The 15,352-nt window shown below is 37.5% G+C and overlaps 1 protein-coding gene and 1 long non-coding RNA gene across 3 annotated transcripts in view; one reads left to right on the top strand and one right to left on the bottom strand.

Moving 5' to 3' along the window:
* The window catches only part of LOC143264257 (uncharacterized), a 113,601-nt gene extending 113,353 nt beyond the window's left edge, over positions 1-248 (bottom strand). Inside the window, exon 1 of the long non-coding RNA XR_013037835.1 lies at positions 56-248. This is a non-coding gene — a long non-coding RNA (uncharacterized LOC143264257). The remainder of the gene's footprint in view (positions 1-55) is intronic.
* LOC100883779 (uncharacterized) overlaps positions 1-15,352 on the top strand; it is a 208,539-nt gene that overhangs the window by 58,542 nt on the left and 134,645 nt on the right. The window lies entirely within an intron of this gene.

The following is a 15,352-nucleotide window of genomic DNA, read 5'->3' as shown; positions in this document are numbered from 1 at the left end:
GAAATTCTAACACCGTAGATAGACTATTTTTACGTTCTTATATTTAACGACTCACCAGCGAAGCTCTGATCTGGATGTTTCCTTACTGTCGCCCACTCCACTTAACCGTATTGCGATCATACGTGCACTCCAATCGAAACCTGTTTCTTTATCGTTCGTACACACGCGTCACACGATAATTTATGCGAACAACGTGTCGCGATATACCAATTTTATAACGTGTCACGCGAGCGGACCGGTTAGCATTGTTCCCGCGCTGCTACGTAATCACTGCACCTGATTGGCCGCCGCTGATCGATCACGGCGCGCTATCGATCTCGCGCTTCGATATATCGTCGATTAACCGCTTAACGGAAGACAGGGACGAAATAATTCAAAATTTACACATGCAATTATATTCCTCCGTATATTTTTCTTACTATAACATTAGACATTAAAAAACATATAAATATAATAGGGAAGTGTATAAAAATTTGCGTAATTTTAAAACGAACTAAAATTTTCGGAGTTATAGGAGGAACTTTTATTTTCGTTTTATAATATGTGTCAAAGTTTGCATAATTTTAAATCGAACTAAAATTTTTGAAATTATAGGAAGTATTTTTATTTTCATTTTATAATATGTGTCAAAGTTTGCATAATTTTAAATCGAACTAAAATTTTTGAAATTATAGGAAGTATTTTTATTTTCGTTTTATAATATGTGTTAATATTTGCATAATTTTAAATCGAACTAAAATTTTTGAAATTATAGGAAATATTTTTATTTTCGTTTTATAATATGTGTTAATATTTGCATAATTTTAAATCGAACTAAAATTTTTGAAATTATAGGAAGTATTTTTATTTTCGTTTTATAATATGTGTTAATATTTGCAAAATTTTAAATCGAACTTAATTTTTTGAAATTATAGGAAATACTTCTTTTTCGTTTTATAATATGTGTCAGTGTTTGCATAATTTTAAGTCGAACTAAAATTTTTTGGAGTTATAGGAAGTACTTTTATTTTCGTTTTATAATATGTGTCAAAGTTTGCATAATTTTAAATCGAACTAAAATTTTTGGAGTTATAGGAAATACTTTTATTTTCGTTTTATATTCCATGTGCGAGTTTACAAATAATCGTAAAAAGATTAACCAGTATCTTTTCCCGTGTCATGACGCGACATAAATGGTTCGTAAAATAGATAATTTAGCAGTAACTTAAAGCTTGTCTGTTTCACGCTGTAAATCAGTGAGTTGAAAAATTTGGAAAATTCGTCATTGAGTCCTCGAGGACGCGGAGGGTTTCGTTTTTCTTCAAGGTCATCGCGACAGAACGATCTAGAGCAAACTAGAGCTGACTCAGTCTCCAGTTGTTACATTGAACAAACACGCCTATTACGACAAATTACATTAAGGTCGCAAGCATCGTTGGTAACGTTTTTCCTATCGCGAAAACGGCGATTTCCATTCCGACGTGACTCGCTCGCGGTTCTCGAACAAGATCAACGAATTAGGCGAGGGTTTAGTTTAGTGGGTCAAAACGTAGCACGGATTTCGTTTATTTAATTACTGCACGGGATCGGCTGGGTATTGGTTACGAAAATAGCGCGATAATAATAGCAAGGTCGCAGACACTACTCGAGATGGCGTGACGCATCAGCGAGCGAGTCGCGTTTAACGAATTAATTAATTCGAACGAGTTGATAGACTAATTGCCCGTAAAAAAACAGGAGCGTAAACTTTGTTCTTGTTTACGCGGTAATTCCCACGACATTGCTTTCATTCGCGGTAATTATTCGACTTTCCGATCATATTTTTGGCTATGACTAATCGAAGTCGAAAGAATATCGTTTTAACGATTGTTTCATGTAGTACAAGTTGGAAATATTTTTAAATATTTTATGTCGTATATACGTCTCGACCGTTTTACGCTCGATGGCCATCGTTAAGCCACGTGATCAACGAGGAAAGTTCAAGCCTAATTATATGCTGGTTAAATATTTCCTCAAACGTTCTTGAAACGCTTTCGCGTATCTTGATTTGCGTCGTTCGCGCTCTTGAATACTTGTTACGGCATATTATCACGTGAGAATTGTGTCCATTGACAAACATTGTGCATAGAGAACGAACACATCAGAGAGTTTAATTAATATCTTTTCTCGATCGTTGAAACGACTTCGATGTATCATTCAGTGTACACCGAGAGAGCAACGGATACACTGAATATTTAATCTGATTATATTTTTACCTGTATCAGCTTCAGAAACGTTGGTGTATTTCCGTCGAACAATAAAAGTTATTTCAGGAAAACGATCCTCCTCCGCGCCGTTCAATTTGTTTCCCCTAAAATAAAAATAAAGGTAACACCGTAACCGTCGGGGCTGTTTAAATAAAAGCCGCATGAGTCGATTAATCGTCGTTCCGTTTAATTAGCCATCGTTTGTAATCGTTAAAAATTGCAGCGATACAAATAACCGTTCCGAAACAAACAATTTTATCGGCGAACAGTTTCCCCCGCTATCGCGAAATCGTTTTCGAACGATAGCGATCGCTATTTCCCGGGGAGTTCGAATTTTTTCGCGATTCGAGTCACGCGAATCGAGGAAAACGGAATTCAATAGTCCCATCGATGATAGAGCGAAACGAAAAGGATGGAGAGGCAAACGAATTATCCAACTCGTGCCGTCCATCGAAATCGGATTATCGTCGATTCCTCTGCACCCTCTCACCGCCCCTCCTCGTCACACGAGGGGTGTATCGATTTTCGACCCTGTATACCACCAACTTATTTCCCTCGTGCCGTAAACATTCGGCCCTAAGCATCCGTACCGTGGATTAATCACGGTTTAATTGGAAAATCTCGCTCGGCAAATAAAGCTTTCGAGGCCCGTACAAACACGTCAGCTCGATCTGGACACCGAAACCACCCTCGTCGCCGCTTCTTCAGCCGAGAATGTCCGGGCTCTCGATATCTTTGCTACTTCTGATATGAAGTCTTAAATCGATTTCAAAATTTGATAGACCTTTATCAGCAGTTTCAATTATTTTAGGCTATCTTTGTCAGTTTAAATTATTTGAGGCAACTGGACTTATGTGGACAAATTTGCAGATGAAAATTGGGGATGAAAGGAGGTGAAAAATTAAATTCATAATTTTACATACCTCAAAATTATTTTTACAAAAGAAATAGTGTATTTGGTGATGTCTTTTAATTTCTTGTAGGATCGACAATAAATAAATTATTATAAACTTGAGCTACAAATCTGCATAAATTTTACAAAAACATCATATCAGATATCTAAGGAGTTTCAATGAAATGTTCGCACAATATAAACATTTAATATCGTATTAAAAAGATAATCAATATTATCAAAGTTTATGTTGATCATTTTACAAATTTGTATCTTCAAGGTAGCATCGAATCCATTCATTTTATATAAAGAATAAATTTTATTCTTATTAAAGATGTCTAAAGAGTTTCAATGAAATGTTCGCACAGTATAAACATTTAATATCACATTAAAAAGATAACCAATATTATCAAAGTTTATGTTGATCATTTTAAAAATTTGTAACTTCAAGGTAGCATGGTGTCCATTCATTTTATTTAAAGAATAAATTTTATTCTTATTAAATAAATGTTATTAAAAATAACAGTCAGAGTATGTATTTTATTAAAGTAGTCTTAATTAAAGATATTTAGTGAATTGTTCTAAACAATAATCGCGATTTCTAGCGAAGAAGCGTTCAGCAATTTGGAAATTAGTTGAGCTGGTAATCTCGCGAGAGGGTCGAGAAATCGTTTGATAATTAAGGGGTTCGTCTAACGTTTCGTCGGTCCGAAAATTAATATGCCGTTATTGAAAACGGAGAATATTCTCGACGGTAATAAATTCTGTCTCCGACGTTTCTCCACGACGAAAGAGAGATTAAACGTAGTCAGGGTGGAAAAAGGAGACGCGAAAGGGGTTTTGCGGGGGTGGTTAGGCGACGGGTTTAGTTGGGTATAAAATCAATCGTGCTCGGTACGCAGCAGCGAACTCCACGCCTCTTTCGTAATTAGTGTCCTCTGTTAATTATCGCGCGACGATTCGCTCGCCCCGCGGACCCTTTCCATTATTGTAGCGGCACGAACGCGCCGGAAAAGCGATTATTGGAGATTGCCAGTGCGTTTCGACGTGATTAACCGTGGCCAGGGTACTACACGTTGTTTCGACAATTTTTCCTTCCAGTAAATTTATGCTGGTATGCGATCTAAGTCTTTAATAGAAATTTTGAAATTTAGGATGAAGAAGTAATTTAAGGGATGAAATGAAATGAAATTTGGTAGTGTACACGCTTCTATATTTCCTAAAATAACTTAGGAAATTTGTAAAATTGTAGCTTTTATCAGATAAATATCTTTGTTAAACCGCCATAAAAATTTAGTCGAGTAAAAATAGCAGGTCATAAAAATTTACCAATTTTGAAATTTAGCAGCTTAAAAATTGAATAGTGTATCTGATAGTGGTAACAACGAGGAAGAGTATGAATGTGATAGTATTAATATTTCTGAGAGGATAAATTTGAACGTGGAGTTCGTAAGGAAGCTACGAGATCGCAAGAATCGTAGATCGAGGTATTATTTAGGAGAAAATAGGAAACAGAGAGCGGTTTTTCATCGTTTACCTCCTCGAAAGCCGCATTTAACAGAGAATAGATTGAAACAAGGAACCGTGAAATGGAGGGAAAGCAATTCGCTCTATCCTGTCTCGACAGTAGTTTCTGCGAAACACGTTTCAATTAAATTCCAGAAAAAGATCGTTCCATTTCTCGCTAGCTGACCCTGTTGTTTTCAGTATCGAACAAAAAGCCGTACACTGAAAAAACATTTGTTCTCCTAGCTTTTTTTGGGACTCGCTAGCAATTAAAACGTTCTCGTTTGTGCGTTCATTGGAAAACGATTTCATTAAACATATCAATCCAGCGTTATTCTTTTTTCTTCGACGCTGATTTACGGGCTTAAACGTTTCACTTGTTGTTGCTATTTTTCCGCTGACCGATCGGAATGAAAATTCAATCTCGCCCAGGGGGGTTTTTCGCTAATGCCTTTGCGAACTGCCGTAAAGAGGCGAGCGTGAAAATACGAAACACAAATTCCGACCGGAGGAAAAATGGAACGAGTTTCTCGCTGACGCTACAATTCATCCTAACCCGTGGTGGAAATAAATTTCCCTGCCACATTCGCCGTTTACTAGGCCATCAAGCAACCCCGTGTAGACACGGTTTACGAGCGAACGGAAAGAAAATCGAATTTTCATCACCTAAATTTTTCTTTTTACGAATCGGTGCTTTTAGGATGCGGCTATTAAATATTTAATAATTTTGGGGGTTGGAGAATTTTAGGATTTGGGGTGTGGGGATATGGGGATGTGGAGATATGGGGATGTGGAGATATGGGGATATGGAGATATGAGGATGTGGAGATACAGACACTTGGAAATGGGGCAATTAGGGAATTTGGGAATTTTAATATTTGGAGATTTGGGAATTTGGGGACTTGAGAATTTGGAGAATTAGAGAATTTTGGAGCTTGAGAATTTGGGGATGTGGAGATCGAGGGATGTGTGAATCAGGGATGTGAGAATTTGGGGACGTGGGAATGGGGGATGTGAGAATTTTGGAATGTGGGATTTGGGGATGTGGGAATCTGGGGATGTGGGAATTTGGAGATGTGGAGATCTAAGAATGTGGGAATCTGGAAATGTGAGAATTTGGTGATGTGGGATTTGGGGATGTGGGAATCTGGGGATATGGAGATCTAGGGATGTGGAAATTTGGAGAAGTGGAGATCTAAGAATGTGGGAATCTGGAAATGTGAGAATTTGGGGATGTGGAGATCTAAGGATGTGGGAATTTGGAGATGTGAAGATCTAAGAATATGGGAATCTGGAAATGTTGGAATCTGTAGATAAGAGGATTTAGGGATGCGAGAATACAGAAACTTGAAACTAAAAAAATTAGGTAATCTAATAATTTTAGTATTTAAAGCCTTGAATTTAAAGATATGAGTCCTCAAAAGTCTCTAAACCTGCAAACATAAAAACCTTGCAATAAATTTCAGACTTCCATATGTCCAAATTATTGCCACCATCATACTTGCACCTTAATAAATTACCAACCTTGAAAATTGAAAAATGTGCACATTTATTTCAAGGTTTGAATATAAATTTGAAAAATATGTTTTCCCTGAATTCTATGCAAAAATATCCTTGTGATGTAAATATTTCGACGTGAAAATAATAGTGGCTCTGTTGAGGGACACCGTTAATTAAAAGCGGCGGGAAGCCAAAACTCGCCGTGTATTTTCTACGCTGTTTGTTGAAACTGAACAAAGAACAACAAACCGTCCCGTCGCAAAGAAACAGACAAACGAGCAGCGGTCGCGAAAGGTGGAGCTTTTTGTCGCGGATTATGCGCTGTTAACCCTGTTGTCTTTTAACACGGTCACACTTGTGGGTCACGGTTCAAATACGGGGAACATTAGTCACACTCAGGTGTTACTCGATGATTAAATGAATTTTATGGTTTGAGAAATTTGCAGCGTCTGCGAAGAGATAATTTGTTATATCATTTTTGGAGTAAATGAACTGTCGAGTGTGAAAAATCACGTGTTAGTAGAAAAGGACTTGAGAGAATAAATTTCATAGCGAGTTTTATATCAAGTTTAATTTACATCGTGCGTTATTTGAAAGTTTGAAATGTAATAACTACGAGGTATTGTTCTACAGAAGGTAATGGAACATTCGTAATGAATGTTTCTAGCGTGGATTGACAATGTAAAATTTAATTCGTGAATATGAAACCTTAGTCTACCGGTTAATTATTACGTTTCCGCTTAAAAAGCACCGACTCAGCAAATGAATTTCGTAGTTCTTTTTTAGAGAATTTAATTCACATGTAATTTCAAGATATTTTATCATTCCCCGTGTCGCATACCGTGCAATTCGCATGAAATACGAAGAACATTTGTACCGTTAAACGTTACTGTTACTGCAAAGTAAAAGTGGCAATGTAACGAGAGTCTACAGAAATCAAATACGCCGATTTATTTCCTACGTCTAACTGAAACAGTATGGTTAGCCGTAAACCTGTTATTGTTCGACGAATGATCCGACGAAGAAATCGTGAAGAAAACGTACAAACATTTTCATACGTTTTATTATTCCAGACATTTGGGTGCGTTTGTTCAGTCATCCTCGTCGACGGAATAATATTTTTTTGATCCGTACGAAAAACGATGGAATTTTTGCAATCCACTTGTACCGGTGCGACACAGAAAATGCAAAATTTGATGGGGATACAGTCGATATTCACCAATATAAACGTGTATAAATATAAATGAGTACATCAAATATACATTTGTGTACATAATATACACATTTGTATACGTGACAATAAATGTATGCATATAATTACCGAACACGAGGAACATAATTGTTTAACAGCATGACAGAGACAAAACGAGATAACTAAAGAAGGAAGAATCCTATTTGTAAAGGTCGCGACATGCTACGGGCAATATTTAAGAATCGCGAGTGTTTTGTCGTGAGAAAGCAAGCCGGGGGGAAAACGATATGTCAAACGGAGTTCTCTCAGGTCACGGATGATGAATACTGAAAAAGAAGCATTATTACCAAATGTCACTGCTTTCTCCATCAACTTCAACGAGCCTTGACGATCAAACAAAGAACTTTCCCTTCGTCAGTTTCTTTGGGTTGCTTGTAAAACGAATCGTTGTGCCTGATTAATGAAGTGCTTGAAATTCAATATGGAAAACAGTCGCTAAGAAACACACGAACCATTGCCTAGTTGTAACCGTACCGTAATTCATCTATCAATAAACTTATTATACCCTTCCGGTGTATCTACTTTTTCTTAGAATCAGCATTTGTTTTCTGGGAAATGGTGGACGGATAACGGTAGGACTTTATAAAACTGACGTTGATAGGTGAAATAGGAAGAAACTGGATGTGGAGATATAGCGGGAATTTAGCTCGCGAGAATGTAACGCGTAGGAATTTAACGCGTGAGAATCTAACGCGTAGGAACTTAACGCGACGGTTTACCACGTTGTGATGCAACGCGTAGGAGTCTGATGAGTAGAAATTTAACCCGTGGGGATTCAACCCAAGGGAATTTGACGCCCAGAAGTTTAATGTGTAGGAGTTTAACGCGTAATAATTTAACTTGAGCAAACGTGTAGAAATTTAATGTATAACGGTACAACGCATGGAAATCTGACGCGTAGGAATTTAATACGTAGGAATCTTACGCATAAAAATTGACGGGCGTAGGAATTAAACTCGTAGAAATTTAGCGCATAGGAATTTAACGCGTAGGGGTGCAACGCGTTGGAATTTAATCTGAGGAAATTTTACGCGTAGAAATTTAACGCGTAGGCGTATAACCCGTAGAAATTTAACGCGGAGGAATTTAACGCGTGGTGATACAACGCGTAGGAAATTAAAGCGTAGAAATTTAACGCGTAGGAGTGTAACGCGTAGGAATTTAATCTGAGGAAATTTCACGCATAGAAATTTAACGCAGGGGAATTTAACGCGTAGAAATTTAACGGAGGGGAATTTAACGCGTAGGAGTGCAACGCGTTGGAATTTAATCTGAGGAAATTTCACGCGTAGAAATTTAACGCAAAGGAATTTAACGCGTGGTGATACAACGCGTAGGAAATTAAAGCGTAGAAATTTAACGCGTAGGACTATAACGTGTAGGAATTTAATCTAAGGAAATTTCACGCGTAGAAATTTAACGCAGGGGAATTTAACGCGTGGTGATACAACGCATAGGAAATTAAAGCGTAGAAATTTAACGCATAGGAATTTAACGCGTAGGAGTGCAACGCGTTGGAATTTAATCCGAGGAAATTTCACGCGTAGAAATTTAACGCATGGTGATACAACGCGTAGGAAATTAAAGCGTAAAAATCTCACGCATAGAAATATAACTCCTAGAAGTTTAACGCGTAGGAATTTAACCTACAGAAATTTAACGCGCAGGAATTTAACCCACAGAAGTTTAACCTATACAAATTTTACACGCATGAATTTCAAGTGCAAGACTTTAACGCACTGGAATTTCACTCGTAGAAATTTAACGCGTTTACAGCGCAATCGAATTTAACACGTCGGAATTTATCGGACAGAAATATAACCCACAGGGATTTACCTCAAAGAAATTTAACGCGATATAACATATCTGACATAAAAATACAACTTACATCATCGGTAAATCGAACGTTCCACGAATCCATAAAATTAAATCGTTCCCATACCGCAACAAAGGAGCGAATTCTACGCGGAACAAAGTCGAAGATTCTTTTGTTTTATTGTAGACTCGAACGATCGTTGCAACCGCGTTGCATTAGGATCAACGTGGTCGTGTGACGCAAGCGAGGTTTATTGATTCGCAGAATCCAATATAACGAAGCCAAGCGCAGAAGGGGTATCTGGCTCGGTTTTATAGGCCACCGGTGTTGTTTGCAAAAATCGTCTGAGCTCGTTTGCGACAATCGATTCTCGAGTGTGCTCCGCGAATTGTCTCGATTCCGTGAAATTCTCCAATCTCGCGGTCTCGTCGTTTTACGTAATCGATTATGAAACAAAGAAACTCGCTAATGCATAAACTTTCAGGTTCCGAGTAGGTGTCCATAATGCATGGTCTCGGTGGCGAGTAGTGTCTGATTAGTTACGGTAATCTTCTACTTGACGCCACGAGATCTACTCTCCGAGTGACGTGAATAAGTAATTCTCTTTTTTAATTAAACCGTGTGCACGATTATTTTCTTGTAACGTAGTTTAACGCTTTAATGTCTCTCTCGGCGCTGCGAATTTAATAACTGAATAATTCAAATTTAATTCGCGTTTCGCGAAATAGTTCGGTAATGGGGACAAACGGTTATGCATACCGGAATTGCAACGATAATTGAAATTGACGCTAAATTAAAAAGATGCTTAATTTCCTTAATAATCCGTATTGAGGATAATAGAAACCTTCGATATTCGGTTTGATGAAATTTGAATTCATCGATTCGAATTTTACACTTGTGTTAAACTTGTGATTAGGGTGGAAACACTTTTCAGAATTAAATTTGAAATTCAGAGAGTTTGAATATACACTCTTTTATTACTTACTCAATGAACTAATAAAACTAACCCCAAAAGTGCAAGTTTCTAAATTAATTTCCTCTACGTCTTCGTCGTAAATGAAATAAAAGTCCCAAACGTTTTTCCCCGTTTTAATCTGCGACAGTCACGAAACAGAGATCATGAAAGTGGGTTCTGAAGGGGCGTATAAAAGTCCTTTTTTTCGAGCGTGTCTTCGCAAAGGGGTGGCCTAGTGGCAATTATTTCGAGCTTATATATATTTTATAACGCGGCACAATGAAAAACAAGGATGTAAGCCGGGGTACGGGAGCATGTTTACCGTAATAAATTTCCATGCGACGTTATTGCTTGTTCCGAGCTCGTTACCGGGCGTAACAGCTTTTATTTCACCTTGGATCTCGAGGCCGGTCGAGAGGGGTTGCATTTTTCGAGGGTGGCACGAAAAGGGCGAGGCACGGCCAGGGCTCGTTAAGGGCACTCGAGAAAATGACAGGCTTGCCAAACGAATCTCGAGTTGCCCTGTGTAGTTCGACGTAATTTTAACCCTCGACAACGACCTTACACATACACGTGTCCAGCACGATTACAGACCGTCTCGGAATCTACATGTTCTCTAACTACGGATATACTAACTTTATTAACACCGACTCTTACGAATGTACCATTTTCATTATTTCGCGTGTATTCGCTACTTTGTGTGGGTCCTAAATTTCACCCTTACTTCATGTAGTCTTTGAACGGGGGACATTAGAGAACGTGTACGTACAGGGTGTCTCACAACTAGTGTAGGTTCTTGAAATAGGGGGTAGTTGATGTGATTTTGAATGAGATTTCATTTTGCAGAAATGGGGTGCGAAGCTTCGTTGTTGAATTATTAAGGAAAAACATGGACCAATCAGGGAGCGAGGATTGCTACGCGCTGGATTATTGCGCGTTGGATTACTACATGTTGGTTAAGTACGCGTTAGGTTCGAACGCTTAGAATTACCACCCGTTGCATTACTACGCGTTGGATTACTACGCGTTGAATATCCACGCGTTGGATTACTACGCGTTGGATATCCACACGTTGGATTACCACGCGTTGGTTAACTACGCGTTAGATGACCACGCGTTAAATTCCTACGCTTAGAATTACCACGCGTTGCATTACTACGCTTAGAATTACCACGCGTTGCATTACTACGCGTTAGATTACTACGCGTTGAATATCCACGCACTGCATTACTACGCGTTGTACTACTACGCGTTGAATATCCACGCATTGGATTACTACACGTTGGATATCCACACGCTGGATTACCACGCGTTGGATACCTACGCGTTAAATTACCACGCGTTAGATTCCTACGCTTAGAATTATCACGCGTTGCATTACTACGCGTTAGATTACTACGCGTTGAATATCCACGCACTGGATTACTTCGCGTTGTACTACTACGCGTTGAATATCCACGCATTGGATTACTACACGTTGGATATCCACACGCTGAATTACCACGCGTTGGATACCTACGCGTTAAATTACCACGCGTTAGATTCCTACGCTTAGAATATCCACGCGTTGCATTACTACGCGTTGGATTACTACGCGTTCAATTATTACGCGTTGAATATCCACGCGTTGGATTACTACTCGTCGGATATCCTCACGCTGGATTACTACGCGTTCAATTACTACGCGTTGAATATCCACGCGTTGGATTACTACTCGTCGGATATCCTCACGCTGGATTACTACACATAGGATTACTACTGTACTCTATTGTACTCTATTGTACAGATTTGCTTATAAATCTGAAATTTCGAAATTTATTAACTTGAAGAATGTACACCGCTTTCCCTTTTTACCTACTATATACTGTACTCTACTGTATAGGTTTACTTATAAATTCAGAAATTTATTTGTACTCTAATATCTGATATCCCTTACGTACTATCTGCTATGCTCTACCCTACTGTACTCTACTGTAGATCTGCTTATAAATTTATAAAATAATTTATAATAACTTCATAAATTTGCTATGAATCCTGTAAAATTGCTATAAACTCAAACGTGAGAATATCAAATATGCAAGCTTCATCTCCCAAGCTAAATTTCAGATCAATTTTACAACGTAACATTGCACGATGTTTTCACATGTACCAGGTAAATATTTTTACGCGATATTACCCGTGTAACCGGCAATTTTGTTTTATCGCTTCATTCCAACGCATGAAAATTACAATATTTCGCCGTGATTCTCGGCGAGGATTCCCGTTAAAGATTACGTGACCGAGGTCTTTCTATAACCGTGTATAGTTACTTTGATAATATCGATACACGGATAGTTTGATTAACTTTTCAAGTAGGATGTTTGCTTAGTTGAAACGTTTGGATCGTTTGTGAGGATTGATCGTTCTATAGAATCGGGTTCTGGGTCAACTACCGTAGCACAGTTAGCTCCCTTAGTAACTGTAATGGGGTTGAAAGCGTAACACGTGAAAATATAGGCAACTATAGCAGTTTTGTTTCTGCGACGATAATATCGCTCTGTAATAAAGCGAGCTTTATCAACCACATCGGGGAATGAAATTGTAATCTGTTTTTAGACCTTGTTGCAGTATGCTAAATTCTACCCTTGTGGATTTGTTTCTTTGTTTGGTGGAACTTGATGGAATCGTTTTCGGATGAGGATGATTTGAATAGGTGGCATAAGGAGTCTTTTTAGGGAGACTAATTATGAGAACTTTGAGGAGAATATTTATCTGCAGAGAGAGTCTTATGTGGAGAACTGTTGTATGGGAAAGGATCTAAATTTTCAAAATATACTTATAAATCTCTGAATCCTTCAATTCCCAAATTTCTACATTTTCAAATGCCTGCATCTCCAAATTCATAAACTTCGAAATTGCTAATCTACAAATCCCAAAGTTTTACATTTCCAAGTCCCTAAATCCCATAATTTCTACATTTTCAAATCCCTAAATCTTCAAATTCCTAAACTCCTAAATTCTCAAACTTCCAAATCTCCAGATTCCCAAATTCTCAAAGTTTCAGATCTCCAAATGCCCAAATTCTCAAAGTTACAGATCTCCAAATGTCCAAATTCCTAACCTCCCAAATCCTTAAACTCCCAAATCTCCTAATTCCCCAAATTCCCAAACGCACACGTCCAACTCCCTAAATCCCCCAAATTCCCCACTGACCAAGCAAACACACGTGTCGCTGCACACAGTGTTCCACACGTGGTAAAAGTAAGAGTGAATCGAACAAGCGAAGAAAAATTTTCCGATAGATTTTACCACACGTTTGTGACGTGGAATGTTGACCAGTGTGTGTAGTGACCCAGTAGCCTGTTTTCCATACGATTTACACGAGCTCCCAAGTTCAAAGTGGTCGAAGCAAGTCGTGCATAAGCATTATCGGCTATAGTCCGCCAGGTGCTTCGCGTCCAGTTTAGAACGAAACCTTTCGCTACCCTGATCGACCCCGTGACAGCTTACAAAGAAGACCGCTATAAACGTTTCGATGATTCCAGTTTATACTCCGTCATATATCGAAGGAAAATTCTGCCGCGTAAATTCTTAGTCATAAAATTCTGTCGCTTTGAACCAAATTCCATTTTGCATCAAATTTAAAATAAACGAAGACGTAAAATCTCGAAGATGTGGAGCTACAATTGATTTATGGCTCCGGTTTCTTCATTCTCTGAGGCTTTATCTCACTGTTTAGATGCAGATAAAGTATGCTCTCGCGTAAAATTTCGTTATTTCGACAGACACGTGTAAGTCATCCAAAAACGTCGCAGGTTACTCTGTTTGAACAATTTGGAAACCTTATCGCGACTTTTTTGCTCGTCATCGAAACGGAGTATGATAACCAAACGGGAAGCGTTGCTAGATTCTGTACGGGAAATGTACGGAGTTGCATCGCTGATAAGCTTATTGCTACTTTCTATTGTTTGGTAGAACGTGGCTGCACCATGCGATACGCGTGGCGATACAACGTGAGGATATACGGCGCCACAGTAACAAAGTGTTTGTGCAGAGTGACTTGTTACGTTGTAAAAGTTATCTAGGCGCCTAAGCTTGGTTAATCCTTTAGAATTATCTCGTGATCGATTGTCGAGAAATAGATTGAGCAAAACACTAATATTCTTCTGATCGAATCTGTCGATGTTGTTAAATTGAGTGACATTAAAATTAATCCACAATAGTCGAGACCTAATATTTGAACAAATATATGAACATACTTCTGATAGAATCTGTCGATATTCTTAAATTAGGAGACATTGAAATTCTTCCACAATAATTGAGACCTAAGAGATAGAACAAAAATATGAACATACTTTTGATTGAATCTTTCAATGTTGTTAGATTAAGTGACATTAAAATTAATCCACAATAATTGAGACCTAATACATTGAATAAAAATATGAACATACTTCTGATTGAATCTTTCAATGTTCTTAAATTAAGTGACATTAAAATTAGTCCACAATAATTGAAACCTAATACATTGAATAAAAATATGAACATACTTCTGACTGAATCTTGCAATGTTCTTAAATTAAATGACATTAAAATTAGTCCACAATAATCGAAACATAATAGTTTGAATAAAAATATGAACATACTTCTGACTGGATCTTGCAATGTTCTTAAACTAAGTGACATTAAAATTTTTTTATAATAATCAAGATCTAATAGATTGAATAAAAATATGAACATACTTCTGACTGGATCTTGCAATATTCTTAAATTGAGTGACATTAAAATTAGTCCATAATAATCAAAACCTAATAAATAGAACAAATATATGAACATACTTCTGACTGAACCTTGCAATATTCTTAAATTGAGTGACATAAAAATTAATCCACAATAGTCGAGACCTAATAGATTGTACAAAAATATGAACATACTACTGACTGAACCTTGCAATATTCTTAAATTAAGTGACATAAAAATTAATCCACAATAGTCAAGACCTAATAGATTGTAAAAAAATATGAACATAATTCTGACTGAACCTTGCAATATTCTTAAATTGAGTGACATAAAAATTAATCCACAATAGTCGAGACCTAATAGATAGAAGAAAAATATGAACATACATGTGACTGAACCTTGCAATATTCTTAAATTAAGTGACCTTAAGAATAGTCTACAATAATTGAGCAAAAATATGAACATACTCTTGCAACATTTTAAAACCGAC

Source organism: Megachile rotundata, chromosome 4, assembly GCF_050947335.1.
Source record: "Megachile rotundata isolate GNS110a chromosome 4, iyMegRotu1, whole genome shotgun sequence".
NCBI lineage: Eukaryota > Metazoa > Arthropoda > Insecta > Hymenoptera > Megachilidae > Megachile > Megachile rotundata.
Note: the sequence above shows the minus strand (reverse complement) of the source record. Positions and strands in the feature narration are given on the sequence as shown.